This window comes from Trachinotus anak, unplaced genomic scaffold, assembly GCF_046630095.1.
Source record: "Trachinotus anak isolate AG129_WGS33_773 ecotype Australia unplaced genomic scaffold, CSIRO_AGI_Tana_v1 ptg000008l, whole genome shotgun sequence".
Lineage (NCBI taxonomy): Eukaryota > Metazoa > Chordata > Actinopteri > Carangiformes > Carangidae > Trachinotus > Trachinotus anak.
Window position 1 is genome coordinate 13186353 of NW_027273859.1, and position 14970 is coordinate 13201322.

The 14970-nt window shown below is 38.3% G+C and overlaps 1 long non-coding RNA gene across 1 annotated transcript; it reads right to left on the bottom strand.

The window, feature by feature from the left end:
• Positions 1-442: 442 nt before the first annotated feature.
• On the bottom strand, positions 443-5066 carry LOC139624798 (uncharacterized). Its single transcript, XR_011691750.1, has 3 exons — positions 5028-5066; positions 2925-3063; positions 443-1660 (listed from the first exon to the last, which is right to left on the bottom strand). It is a non-coding gene; the product is annotated as an uncharacterized lncRNA (long non-coding RNA).
• Positions 5067-14970: the final 9904 nt, after the last annotated feature.

Below are 14970 nucleotides of genomic sequence, written 5' to 3' on the forward strand. Positions count from 1 at the left end.
AATCAAACAAATTTTACACATTAGTTAAAGTGTTTAAAATTGTGGTAAGGATTGTATAGGTCTTGGGAATCATTTTTGAATCTGCTGCTCTATACCTGTACTTTGATGTTGACAAGCCTGCAGTAATTGTACAATAAGGTTAATGTTTTGTTCATTGTTTCCCGGTACAAGTCATTTAGAAAGGTGCAATACAGAAGCTGTCACTGGGAGCCTTAAGGTGTAGAAATTACTGGAATGAGATATTAATGTTCAAAGGGTGGTTCCCAAAGCAACATGGTTTTAATTGAAGCAACATGATTATAATTTCACCCCTGTATTGCACATCCAGTGAGAATACTAATTTACATCTCAGGGTGAAAAAAAGTGTCTCATGTGAATGTTATTGAACAAGAGAGTAGGGGGAGAGTAGTCACCTCCTCCATCAGCCTCTCTGTCCCTGCTCTTTCTTTCATACACAAATTAAAGAAAAAGAATTTTTTAAAAAAAGCAAAATTAACAACAACCAAAGGTGAAATTTTATTACATAATCTCAACAATGCAACATTCGGCTTTTAACAATTAACAACTGAAACGCACAATGCAAGAATAATTCTCCCCCTGTCAAATTTTGCTGTCCTGGGTGCAGGTTCCTGGGCCTCATTTAACTTTCAGAGAAGACACGACTCGAAAAGGAAAAATGGAGCCTTAGCCCAACTCCATTCTGACATTCTAATGAGGACGGTGAATTTGGATGAGTAACTATCCAATTTCAGAATCACTGGCAATCCACCATCTCACTGACTACAGTGGCATCAATTTGCTGCCTCACATACTTTGCACCCGCAGGGCAGAGATTAAATGTGAAATTATTGGACATCTGTCATATTAAAGAAAGTTGAAATGTCCCTGGGTCTTTTGAGACTGTGGGAAATGAAATTACAATGACATGACAAAATGAAAGCAGGTGAGGCAGTCCTGAATTCTGTCAGTGCTGCAATATCAGAAGTATTAAGATCAGATGTTTTACAGCAAATTTCCGTTTTCTGTCTTTTTGTCTCTGCATCTCACTCTTTCTGACTCACTTTCTTTCACTCAAACACACAATGTACTCCTTTCTCTGTCCTCTCTCTCTTTCTCTGCCTCGTTAACTCTGTCATAAATCATCCTGTGACAGTGACGGAATTGCTTTTGATTGGGATCTTGCAGCTTCCTTGTTTGATAGTGTTCATTCCATGGTTTAGTCCTTTTCACTGAACATACATCAAGCCTTCACTCTTAGCAAATGCTGAATTTCAAACCTTTTGAATGGACCCTGTTTAAAAGTTCTCTTTGACTGGGGGAGTTGCGCGGGTTTAACAAATATCTACTTCCTTCCCGGTCTTTCTTTTGATTTCCTTCCTCATTTACTTAGAGCTGTTTCACTCCATTGTGGAGGTGCTGCATGGAGGATCTGCAAGCTGATGAATTAATTCTCTCACAAGCTCTACCTCGAGGGTACTGGAATAGTCTGCTCAGGATGGGCTTGATTTAAGCTCTACCAGAATGTTGCCCATGATGCCAAGGGGAAGGTCAATGCAAGGGAGTCCGTAGAGGAGAGAAGCAGGAGAATGTGAGACTTAACACCAGATGATGGATGTAGGTGGTAATTCAACCATATTCCCTCAAGGAAAAGGAGCTTGGCCTTAAAGTGAAAGAAAATAAGTAAATACACATTACTTAATGAGACAGGCTCATCAAGTCATCAACTTTGAACTTTGATGGCAGTAAAGCTCTAAAGGAGTGAGATAAATTACCTTTAAGTGCAGTCAAGTAATGCCTTGAGTGGTGTTCACAGTACCTATTGGGCAATGGATAAAACCACACTAACCTAAAAAAGTTGAAGTGCTGCTGTTTTCTTTATTATCAAAAGCGTTAACATGGTAAAAGAATAGCACCAACCAAATGAGATTATATCTGTCTGTTGAGGGTTTGAACAGTAGCAGAGAGGCATGGGTACCTCCAGCTGGCCATACTAATATAATTTACATTGGCTGCTGGATTTATTAAACAGTGGAACAGGCAATCCACCTGGAGAGGTCCTGAGCACTGCTCTCGACACAGTCTCCCTTGGCAATCTACCAGTCCTCTTCCTCCACTGTGCGTGCTTCTTCCACACTGGGAAGGACTAGCTGGGTTCTGCATTAGCTGTTAATTTTAGCCAGAAAGCAGAGCAGACAAAACCCAAACAAAAACCTGTAACAATGGATAACCCGAATGACTGTGTTCACCAGTCCACGATGTGCTACATTCTTGTACCATGGAGTTTATAGTGAGGAGATTGTTGGGTCTACTAAGCATAAGACTTTGGTATTGATAACAAGGCTTGCGACCTGCGTTCAACGTGTGCTTAAGTTTAGGCTTTACACAAAAACCCTTTGGTTAAGGTTAGGGAAAGATGCAGGTTTTGGTGTCTCAGTGGACCCTTTCAATATTTAACCAAAACAGTGATCTTTCCCTAACCTTAACCAAGTATTTTGACTTGTCCCAGGATGACCAAGAAAATCGAAACCAACAAAAGTACTTTTTAGAAGCTCTTATTCCACTATTTCCAAAATGATTTCTTTTTTTTACCACATGCCACACAGCCATAGACATCTAGAAATACAGTGTACTAGATGTTACACTGCTCTGTATACAGGCAAAGCTTCGCTCAGAGGAAACTAAGTCAGTACAGAATTTATAAAACATTTATCAGCCATATAAGAGCATGATTCTCTCCACACCTGTTTGACCTGTTTCTCTCTTAAAAATTACTCAGTCTGCACCTCTATGAGCTGTCACCAGTTTGCACACCGAAACTCTGAATGCAGCCAAACAGATCAGAAAAATTACTTAGCCTCAAAAATGTTGTGTGTGTAATTCATTAACCAGCCATGAAGATGCTGTAAGGGTGTGAGCTGTCTTACCTTTAAACATTTTCTGGCCATTACTCTTGCATGCAGTTTGAGGCATAAACACAACTCACTTTCATCTCCTCTCAGCCTTTTTGTTGTTTTTCCTACGTTGTGCATCTCATTGATGACATAGCATTGATGAAAAACCTGCCTACAGTAGGAAACACATTTTTATCAATGACTGTTTTGCAGATGCATTGTTTATGAATATTTCACAACTTTTCAAATGCATTCATCAAAACTATTTCCTTAGGTTCATAGAAAAGTCAATGCTGGGAGGGTTATGTTCCTTTAAAATGTATTTACTGTTGAAACTAATTCATAGTTTCAGAGGGAGGATTGGCCATTTCAGTTATTTGTTGCAAACTTTTCACACAGATGGGGCAGCCTGCCTTAGTCCCTTCTTTTGCCATAAAACAAAGCTATTTCATAACATAAGCTACACATTCAAAGAAAACGAAGGGCTTTGGGGCTGACAAAAAGTCCAGTGTGACTTTCTAAAGACATTTATTGTAGGGAATGGCACTGAAAATAGCAGATCCACAGCTGGCTGTAGTATGACATCACCCACGTTGCAAAGAAACTTCTGGTCTGCATTTCTAATGTTTCTTTTCTTTTGCATTGAGCAGAGAGGAGAAACAGTTCTGAGAGGTCCCTTTAAACTAAGACCAGAGGGGCTCATTGTGCAATACACCTTGATAAGAAATGATTTATTTGGATGCATATGTAACCTCCAAGTTTCAAATGAACAGATAAGATAGCTGAGTTTACACCTGCTACAGGGAAGCACAGAGATAATTTGTCATTATTCTGACACACAAAGGAGAAAATAGAGTGGAAAGAAGGCAAACTTGATGAAAAGAACTAGAGTCTACTTTTTTCCGTTTTAGAGACTGTTTTGAAATCATAAATGCCATTTTGTAGATGCTTCTTTGCTTTGCATCATGTGCATTACAGATATTATTATAAGATAGTTTCTATTGAAATGTAACAACAGCCATTTTAATTACTCAGCTCACACAAACTTCTAGGAGTTCAGAAACCAATCAGTCTCCTCCTTCATCTGCCCCAGGGTTCAGCTCCATCACCCACCCTCTGCCTTCCCCCTCTCACCTCTCAGCATGTTTAACACCAATCAAGCAAATTTAGTTTTTGAGAATTATAACTATGATTGCAGACTGAAATACCATCCCCTGCATCGACTTGTACCCACTGGTAACAGATTTCAAGTAGAATTTCAAAATACAGACACTTGAATGGTGGTGATGATGCTGCCCCAATAGCAGCTGATGGAAATGTTTGCACCTTAACAGTTAAAAACATGAAAACATTTCAGGTTTTCACGTCATCATCCAGGTCTCATTAGGAAATACCTTTGCACATTTCTTGGACTATTATGAGAGAAAGAAAGAAATTGTTGAAGGAGAGATTAAATTAATAAAAAGGGCAGCACTCCAAAATACATGACTTATTTATTTGCAAAAATCTGGTGTCTGAATGAAAAATTAGTCCCTGTATTACCTGCTGATTGCATCAGCAGCCAATGTTTTTCACCCCGTTGAGCCCTTCCAGAGGGTTAATAGGAAATTCACTGGGAAAATTGCATGGATGATTTGAGTGATTTTTCTTAAGTAAATAAATTAATCAATTAATAAATGAATTAAGTTTTCTGCCTCGCTGATGTGAAAGAGAATTAGTAAATTTCTCCAGAATGGCATGCCATCCTCTCATTGATTCAGGGCATGGACACAGTAGGGAAAGTTATTACATGTCGGGTGGATGTGTGCTAGTGGATGACCATGAATATTCTCTGTATGTGAGTTTAGGTAATAGGCCCTCCCAGGAATTCAGATAGCTAATAAAATTCATCATCACAATCATACCCCAGAAAGATCATAACAACACTGGCACTGGATTTAATCATTATACATATTTTTTTTTTCTTTTTTTTTGTGTATGAAGCAACAAAAGCAGCGAGTTGTTATTTCTGCAGAACAAAGATCATTAGTTGTGTGATTAGCATGTGTGTATGCTGGGGTCATGGAAGACAAAGTATCTCTGCAGTACAATGTCATTAAGATCTTATCGAGGATTAAGCCTCTGCTTCCTACTCACTGTGAGTTCAGTCTGGCACTCACTTCTGTCACTGCCAATTTCCTGAACGAAAGAGAGAGAGAGATGGTGGTATAAGTTTTACCATGATTTTATTGCACAGTTATAAAGTTGTTAGCATTTTCATTTGGTTCCCATTCACACCTTTGCACCACCACCCACAGTGGGGACGCCCTGAAATAAAGATGAATTATCTACAGCAAAGCGACTGTAAAATATCACATCCCCCAGTTTACGTGGTGTTTGTTTGTAGTTTAGAGCCTCTCAGAGACCTCCAAATCCCTTAGTGCCAAATTATATTCAAAACGCAGATTGCTCTAAACAGTCACTTGAAAACTGATTTACAGCAAATAGAGACAGAGAGACTTGAGTTTAGCCATAGCAGACCACACACGTGCGGTGAGTGGTAAAGCTTCCCTGAGGGCTCCACATAAATCCAGCTGGTGTGGGGCCCCTAGAAAAGCGGGCCCCTTTCAAGTTATTTGGGATGAGCTGATGGGTGAATGCGGGGAGTCCGGGGAATGACAGGAATTTTAGGGATTTGTAGTCTTTTGAGTGAAAACCACCAACAGCGGAGTCATGAATCCCAGGCAGGTAGTAGGGTTGAAAGATATAGATATATATATAGTTTAGAGAGGTCATGTTGTTAATGGAGAAAATAGACCCTTAGAACTGCTCTAGGCTACCACCTAGTAGTTGCTTTCCTTCTTTGAACAAGTGATTCCTGAAAGGTCAAATAATTTATTTGTGTAGCCTTTTATTACAGGGAAGTCACAAAGGACTTTACAGAGAGAACACAGCAATAGCGAAATGAGACGGGAGCAAAAGGAGAAGAAATCCGAGCTATAATGAATCACACAGCCACAGGTCAACGCAAACAAACAGACCTATCTTGTCAGCGGCCCCCGGCACCACCAACCCTTAGACCCTTAGAACAGCATACAGGGAGAAAATAGGATATACAGTAGTTGATAAATGAAAAAGCACTCAACAATTCTTGTGATCCCGATAGTATACTCTTACACCCTAACAACTAGGCTGAGAATCAGTGACTTATGTTGCTTTCACACACAACCTGTATGGTTCATTTTGAAGGGAAAAACTGTTTAGTTTGGTTCATCATCACCGTTTTTGCGGTGTAAAAACACAACATTTTCTGACAGTTGGAAGAAATTTTAGCCTGAATTAAAAAGCTAAAGTACCGTTATATCCACATTCTGATCTTGAGCTGTTAAGAAATTGATGTCAAAATCTATAGGCTATAAGCGATGCACAGCTTATATTTATGCAAGACTATTAGGTAACCATGGAAACACAGGAACTGCTGTGTTATCTTACAAAATGCCTCTTTGTTTTTATGTTCATCAGTATTCATATCAACCTAAAAGGCAAACGTAATCAGATTCTGGTGACTAACAGCAGGTCAAGCAGCACTTCTTTTAATGCTTGTAATATGTGCAGTATGCTGATTAAGTATGAAATGAGCATTATTAGTATTATTGGAGTGAAAATTGACCACATGTTATGAATAATGACAAAAAGGGAGAGGCACAATGAAGAAGAGGCGTTGTCTTCAGCAATATTTACAAGAGAGGACAACTAATGGACTTAAAGAGCTGCCAAAGGGCACAGAGTAGGATATAAGCACAGCAAACTGCTGTCTTTTGGAATCATGCTTAAATCGCATCAATCTATTACCACAAAATCACATCTGCTTGCAGAACAAGACCCTCCTTTTCAGGCGGGCTCAGTACGGATGTTTAGTTCGCATCAGAGTTTGACTGACAACTTTCACGCCAAACCAAATTAACTTTATTTAACAGACAAACTCATTAGAGTTGTTTTTACTAAACTGAATGGGTTAGGTGGGAAAGCACTCAGAGAGACAAGAGAAGTGAACAGTTCAAAGCCCTGCTTTTAGAAGATGAAAATGTAGCACGTATACTGCTTGTAGCAGGCTGGAATCTCTTGTCCCACCAGGAAGCAAAAAGGGTAACATTCTCCTCCCCTGTCTGTTTCTTTATCCTTATTGTTTTGTAAATTTACTTTCTTTTCAACAGCAGGAGTTGCGCAGTTACCATGACCAGCATAAAAACACTTAGCAGGGTCTAGGATGTGGAAACGCATGAACACAAGTTCCCTTTGAAGCTCCTCTCTCTTTTCTGTTTTAATATCCACTTTAATTTTGCCTTTTCATTGGGATGTGAAATTGCACTGCAGCAGCAAATAAGCTGATAAACACAAAAACGGAAGAATAGAAGCGGCAAAACATACAGAAATATATTGTATGCAATTGTAGGCAAAGAAGGCAATTATCTGAAAGGAGTGATGGCTTTAAAATTTCAGTCTGTTCACATCTACTTTTGTATTCATGAAAAGTATTCATCTTCATTACCTTAACCTGAACTGCTGTCCAGCAATAGTGATACAGGGCAATTTACACATAATTTACTGTTCAAAATGACAGTTAATATTAGATCAAGCGAATAACACTTTAATTATTTAATTAGATTTCTCCCTTTAAAAAATTATTCAAAATCAAGCAAAAAGGCATGAATATTCTTCATGCCACTTCAAAGGAGGAAAACATATACTGCCATATCCTGTCACATGATAATCTTTAGCTTAGAAAGAGTGAGTGCAAAGTGAAAGCCTCACATGATAGTCTGCAGGTATTTTTCTGGAATAAAACTGAATAATTCACAACCTTTGCCAAGTGAATTTTTTTGTAAAGGTTATGCTTGTAGAGAACAGATTGTACACAAATGCCGCAGGAGAGCAGAATTTAAATGAACGCAAGAGGAACAGCATTGTCTGGATTTAAAGTTCCTCAGCGTGGTCATTATTTTGTTAAGTGTCACAATGTCACAGTTTCATGCACATCCACAAATCTGAAGGGATTTATCTAAAATAGCCCAGTGCAGAAGGACATCACATATAAGGATAAAAAATCTTTAGGCTTAAGAGCGAAGTTACTGTGTAAACTCAAATTATCCTCTTAGAAAATTTTCCTCACAGCAACCCTTCAAAGGCTAATTTACTGCACCTCCTCTGTTCTTTCACCTGAACAATCTGTTGGAAGTAATACAGCAACTGAAAATTATAGTCAAGTGTACAAACAAAAAGACAAAGGAGGGCCAAAAATAGAAACGTCTATCTGTCTCTCCTGCAAGCTCATATTGCCAGAGATCTCTTCATAGTCTGTCTCATCCCTCTCACTCCCTGGGGGTGACCCGGGAACAATTTGTCATGCTATTTTTCCACGTCATAGCCTCCAAGAGCTATAATTTGCCCCGACAGTGGAGCCGCACACTGATGGGCTGATATATCCACGTGTTGAGATTTGCCGTTGGGCCAGGTCAGAGCTGGAATACTTGTTCACACAGTAAGCTGGGTATTGTGCCTGGAGAAATTGGCTGGTAAATTCTACCCAAAGCTCCAGCAACAGACTGTCAGGGCTCATTCAGTTTAAGAACAGCTGTGACAACAACTCACAGCTGATAAGTGCAGAAGTCCCACTAAATACCTCTGAGTCTGTTGTCATGAGCCACCTTAAGACTGTTGGTATCTTAGAAGCCACTGAAGAAAAGCTGGTGTTAATATCTGATTTTTTTCCCCATTTTACCTGTTATATTGACTTCATTTTCTATAAATACTTAATGGAGAATTTCTCTAATTTTATACATGGTCCTTATTTATCACCACAATCAATATTGTTCATTTTAGCTTTTCAGTTTCATCAGTTAGTAGCTTTGTCCATAATGCATGGAGTGCTACTTCTCTGGGCCACAGTCTTCTCCCAGTATTAATACCTGTTTGGGGCATTTGCTCATATCTTTGCAGATCAAGACTTTACAATCACTGCGTGAAAGGTCTTAAAACCTGATGTATTATGCTAAATCTTTGCTAAAGAGAACACAAACTAACACATATAGTTCCTCCTGGGCAACTTCAAACTTTAACCTACTGCTTATATGTTAACACACCAATAACTACACATAAATAACAATAACTTTTTTTCTTGAATTCTTGAGCACATTTTACAGTTAATATGCAAGTGGAAAACATCTGTGATTACAAAGGAAGTAAAGAAGAACAAAATAATCTTCATAAGGTCTGAGAGGTTTTGGAAATACCAAAAAATCATTATAAGCCTTTTAACCACACCATGTACATCATACTGTCAACTTTTTATTTTGTACCTCCTTACATTACGATCCTCTGTTCACTGCATATCATTCTTGCAGTCTCTTTCGTTTCTCCTCTGTAGCAATATGTGCGACCTCATTTTTGGTTAACCTGGTCAGAAAATGAGATTTTGTGGTTTTTGTAGGTGAAATATTCTGCAAAACATAGTGGACAGTAAAGTTTGATGGTAAGAATTTTCAATTCTTCACCTCAGGCATATGTCATCAAAAAAATTTTTTCCCATATTCATTGTTCAAAATTTGAAAGTGAGATTTGAAGAATAATGCATGTCCTTTATTTGGTATTTGAAGATGTCTTCATTTCATAACAGTGTGATCATTCTAAGATAAAGTGAGTTTTCTGTTCAGATTACAGTATTGCAGACACTGCGTCACTCCTTGTGCATTCAGAACAGAACAGCAAGCTTCATCTTCTGGCTGTTGTTGAGGCTGTTTGTCCCCTGAGGTGCTTCTGTAATTCAGCATTGCGCTTCTCCAACCACTGCAAAACTTCACCACAATGAATTTTTCCCTTTGTGCTCCTTTATTTTCCACAGTACAGTTTTGCTACTAAAGAAAACCAGTAAATATCCGACAATAAATGTGAATATATGTCTGTCTTAGTTGAGCCACTTGACAGAACTGTCATTATGAAGTATCATAAAATGCATCATGGGTTGTTATGATACATGTAATTTTAAATTCAAAGCAGCTATCAAAATGACATATATATGTATGTGTGTGTGTATATATGTATATATGTATGTATATATATATATGTGTATATATATATATATGTACAGGACACATTCTGCCTATGTCCTAATATATATATTTAATGGAAGGGAAAAAAGTCTAATTTGCCAAAGGCTTGTCCCTGAATAGTAAACAGAACTACTTGCCCTGCAAGCTCTTTATGGATTATGAGCTTTGCTTTATCAGTAGATTGGAGCACCTGGAGCGTCAGAATTATAATGCAGCTGGGAGTGTGTGGGTAGAGAACGGCATCATAGCTCAGGGCTCTCGCTGGATAGATCTGTCAGGTTCAGTGTGCACATACATACAAGACAGACACACACAATCACACATGTGTACAAGCCCAGGCAAACTGATGTGAGCTTGACAAACGCCCACATCTTTATAGTTTTATTTATGTTGAAAAGAAAAGTAGAATGAAGTACTGATCTTGCATAAATACACAGAGGTACTCATGTACCAGTTACTTGGTTTCTCGTATTCTGTCATAGGTTAGCACTTTAACTCTACTGGACTAAAAGCCACAGGGCTAGCTGTCCACTCAGCATCGCAGTGGATGTCAGCTGCATGGCACAGGCCAATAACATTCAGTGTATTTGACGTATACAAAGGTGGAACCCTGACTCTGCTCTTTCCCCCTGCTCCTGCTTAATATTTCAAATGCCGCAATCTCACATTGTTGGACAGAGGGCATGCCTGCCAGCAGAGTGCAGGACCCTGAGCAGCTGAGACTTGAGCAATGACTGACACCCCAGAGCTGCCTGCTGCAGCATGCCCAGGAAGCCCCAAGCAGATCGATCACAGCTTTAGCTATAGCACTGGCAAGGCACTTTTACAAATACCACGAAGAGAGATGAATACTTCCCCTATGCCCACTATTTCCATGATGAATTCTTTCTTGGCAGCATTTTCCTCCACATTATTTACTTTGGCACTTTTTAAAGAATATTCAGTACAACTGAACATCTGTGTGTGCGTTGAGGAAGACGATGAATAGGGAATTGGTCTAAATAGTGTTTTATAGTGGAAACTGAGATAAACATTTCTAACATCTTCCACAGCCATGGGTTCAATATTTTGCAAGAATGAGACTATGGGACATATAAACAGTATTGAGTATGGATTGCCTGTTCCACAAACAAAACCTCAGAAGGATTTTCTGGTCTCACAAACTCAATGATTGAAATGAGCCATACAGTAATCTGCTGCAGAGCAGATTGATGTTCGCAAACCACAAAGGACTCAACGAGACTGAGGAAACCTTCTTCCTCACTCAGTCATATTTTTGTATACCAGATGAGTACTATTTGTCTTTTTTTTTTGGACTGCTGTTTTAAAAAATATATGTTTAGCTGCTCAGCTTGCAAAGTGGCACAGTAGTTAGCTCTGTCCCCTCACAGCAACAAGGTCATGGGTTAGTTCAGATCTCTGCCCTGGGCGTTTCTGTTTGCAACAGTATCCTCCAGGTCCAGACAGATTGCCAAAGTCCGAACAAGAAAACTCTACATTGCCCCTAGGTGTGTGTGTGTGTGTGCGTGTGTGTGTATATGTGTGTGTGTTTAAGCTCTTTGTTGCACAGGGAACCTGTCCATAGTTTTTCTCTGCATCTCATGCTGGGTGCATGCTCCAGCTCCCCTGTGACATCAACAAGAATAAGCAGGTAAAGAAAATGGATGGATGGATGCAAAAATAGATGGATAGATAGAATAATATCATATTCTGTTGAAAAAATATTCTTTATTATTACTCTCATTCTTCAGTATCACTTTGCCCTCAGGATACATTTTGGTAATTTATAATAATATATAAGAAATATAGTTTTTTTGGCCCACATTTCTAGCATGCTAAATCACTTTTTTTATTCTTGGAGGACAAAGCTTATTGGTTGGAGAAATAAGTAAGGCACAAGGTCGCATGAGTTATTGTTGCCCTCTGTCAGCATTTATGGAGACAATGGGCAGTCTTCAGTTAGCACCCAGGGAATAATTCCTTCTTTGGTTTGTTAAAAATTGAAAAAAAAAACAACTAAAATTGTATTGTACAATGCAGCTAAAAGTTAAGCTTATAAATTATTAAACCATGTATCATACAGCCTTATGCTCCTTCTCCGCCACTGTGTTCCTCTAGGGAATGTTGTCTGGCATTGCCATCCCTGCACATAAGGCAATCTCAGTCCAGACTGTTCTCATCTGTGGTTCCCCAAAGGTAGAACAAGCTACCGAATGCTTTCAGAGCAGGGGCGTCCCTCTCTATCTCTTTCCTAAAACCTTAACGTGTCTAACTTTTGGTACAGTTCCTCATACAGTCTCCTTGCATTTATCAAATAGATGTAGTACTTAATACTTACGCCAAGGTTTCTTACTGCACTAAAGCTTTACTGATGTCCTTCACTTGTTAAGTGGCTTTGGATAAAACCATCTGCCAAATGAGTAAATGTAAATGTACATTCAGCATATCTATCATTTTAAGTTTAGTAACAGAATTTGAATTTGACAAGTTTATATTGGGAGTGTTTAAAGACAATCCCTGCTGGCACTAATCTCTTTTCATAGTTGCTGTCTGTGCAGGTTATTTTCACGCGTTTTCATAATAACAACCATGGGGTGGCAAAGATGAGTCTTATAACTATATTTATTCAGAGCTACAGCCTGACATTATATTAGTTCTTGAATTGAGTTTTCTCTCAGGATTAGAAGTTGCTGGATTTACTTATATGTTGAACATCAGAATGCTGATGCTTTATGCCACGAAGTCCCTGATGGAAAACAAACTAACCTGTTCTTCAGTGAACTGTAGTGCATTGTGCCTGCCTGCCAGCCACTCTGGTATAAAGAATATAGATGAAGTTCAGATTAGATGGTGTAAAATTCAAATCAACTTTTGACAGAATCCCAATATCTCTACTTTGCCATGAAATGACACAAGGTGAGGATATTAATGAGCAATTTATTTTGCATTCTCTTAATCATTGAGATAAACAGTGAAACACTGACTGGCTGACAGAGAACTGTGTCCCATCAATCGAAAAAATAATTCCTCTGTCTGTCGCTCAGATGCAAATTGTGTCCTCACAGATTTAATTATAAAGTCAATGTTCAGACCTTGAGAACTGACATTGTGGTTATTGTTATAAGTATATTCTGATAATCAAATAATACTGCTACTGTTACCTCTAATAATGACAATAGTGATGCTCTGCAAAATTCTCCATTAAAAAGGGGAAAAAACTACTTCTCATTTAGATAGTTACAAAAGAAAGAACAGGTTGCTGATCTGGTTGAGCTTTGTGTTAGTGTGTCTGTGAATATATTCATTCATTCTAACAATACAAACAGAACTTATTTTCAAGGTCTAGAATAGATCCCAATGTTTCCAAAGAGACCATCAGGCTGAGGTTTTGGTAAATGTATATAAAATGATGCAGAAACCATGTACAATATTCTCATTTAGTGCATCCATAGAAGAAACATGGAATCATGTGTTTTGAAAATTTCACTTTTGTGAGTTTCATAAAGGTTTCATTGGGGAGCTGGAACAAGCTGGATATAGATGTGAAACTCTCATTTTTAATCTAAAGATAGTTAAAGGGGAAATTACAATTATGTGTTGTTTATTTCTATAATCATATGTTATAACAGCTGGAAAACCTGGATTTAAATTAATTACTTTCCATTATTTATTTGATCCATTTAAAATCAGTCAAATAAAAACAGACTGAATACAAGAGTTTTACAGCAGACTTTACACTCAGCTATCTAAACAAAGGCTAAATGGTAGTTATTGGTCCCAGCAGTGATGAGCGCTGTAATGTACTGTACCAATACAACATTGACCCTTGATGCTAGTTTTCACAGCCGAAGGCAACTTCCCACTGTTCAAACTCATTCTGCTTTTGATTTATTGACAGATCTGCGTGTTACAGTGAAAGTAAGATTATAGCCCACACAGCAGTGTCATACACCTGCAGCTTTCAAAGTCAAAGGTCATAAGAGTCTGGTAGTGTCAGATCAATATCTGATTTCCCAGGAGCAGCTTTAGCTCATCCTTTCACACTTAATTTAGCTGGTCCAGACCGTGCGGAGTTGAGTAATTATGATCCCATTAGGTTCATTCGTTGAGATTTACATTGATAAGCATTTATACCAACACATTTTATGTTGAAACAAAAGTTGATGTCAAAGCTCATATTGCCCTTACTGAGCTGTAAACAAGGAGAAAATGTAAATTAAATTATGTGTAGTCTCTAGATTTAAGCTAAACAAATCTGCAGCAATGCAGTGACACATTGTTTAAATCAATATTTTTAATCAGTGAATGTGAATATTTAAATAACTAACAAAAAAATCTATAATTTGTTTTTTTTTATTCTTGCTTTGTTATTATTCTCATCAGAACAGGGTAGGAGAAGAAGACTTGCAGAGGTCTGATCAGTCTTCCTCTGGCTAGCAAAGGCAGACTCTAAACTTACAGCAGCTGCAATGAGCATTTTACAGCCAAAGCCTCCAAACTAAAGTATGTCTCAAACATGCACCAAAGGAAAGAAAAACAAAACAACGACGCCCTTGGGCAACAAGTCATGCATAAACAAGTGTGTAATAAATTATGCACCATTCATGAATAATTAAATAAAAAACTGAATTGAAGGTGAAGGCAAAGCAAGTCGTGTAAGAATCATAAGGAAGTGGATGAGATGTTTTCTTTCTCTGTCTCAGATAGCCCAGCAATCCTATGGACGATCTGAGAATGGGCCCTCAAATATTCCTGAACTTGGTCAACCAGTGATCAGGTACAGTTCAAAGTCACAAAGAGATTTTCTTGTGTACTCATGAATAAAATGGCAAATGAAAACAAATTGCCACCAGTCTCAGGGCTGTATACCATCAGAAAATTATGAAATAAACTCTTAATTGGGGGGATAAATCAAATGATTTTGCTTGTAAATGAAATAAAATAACAGTCCAAATGAAATTAGGCTTTATTGTCACTGTAACAGTACAAGTACA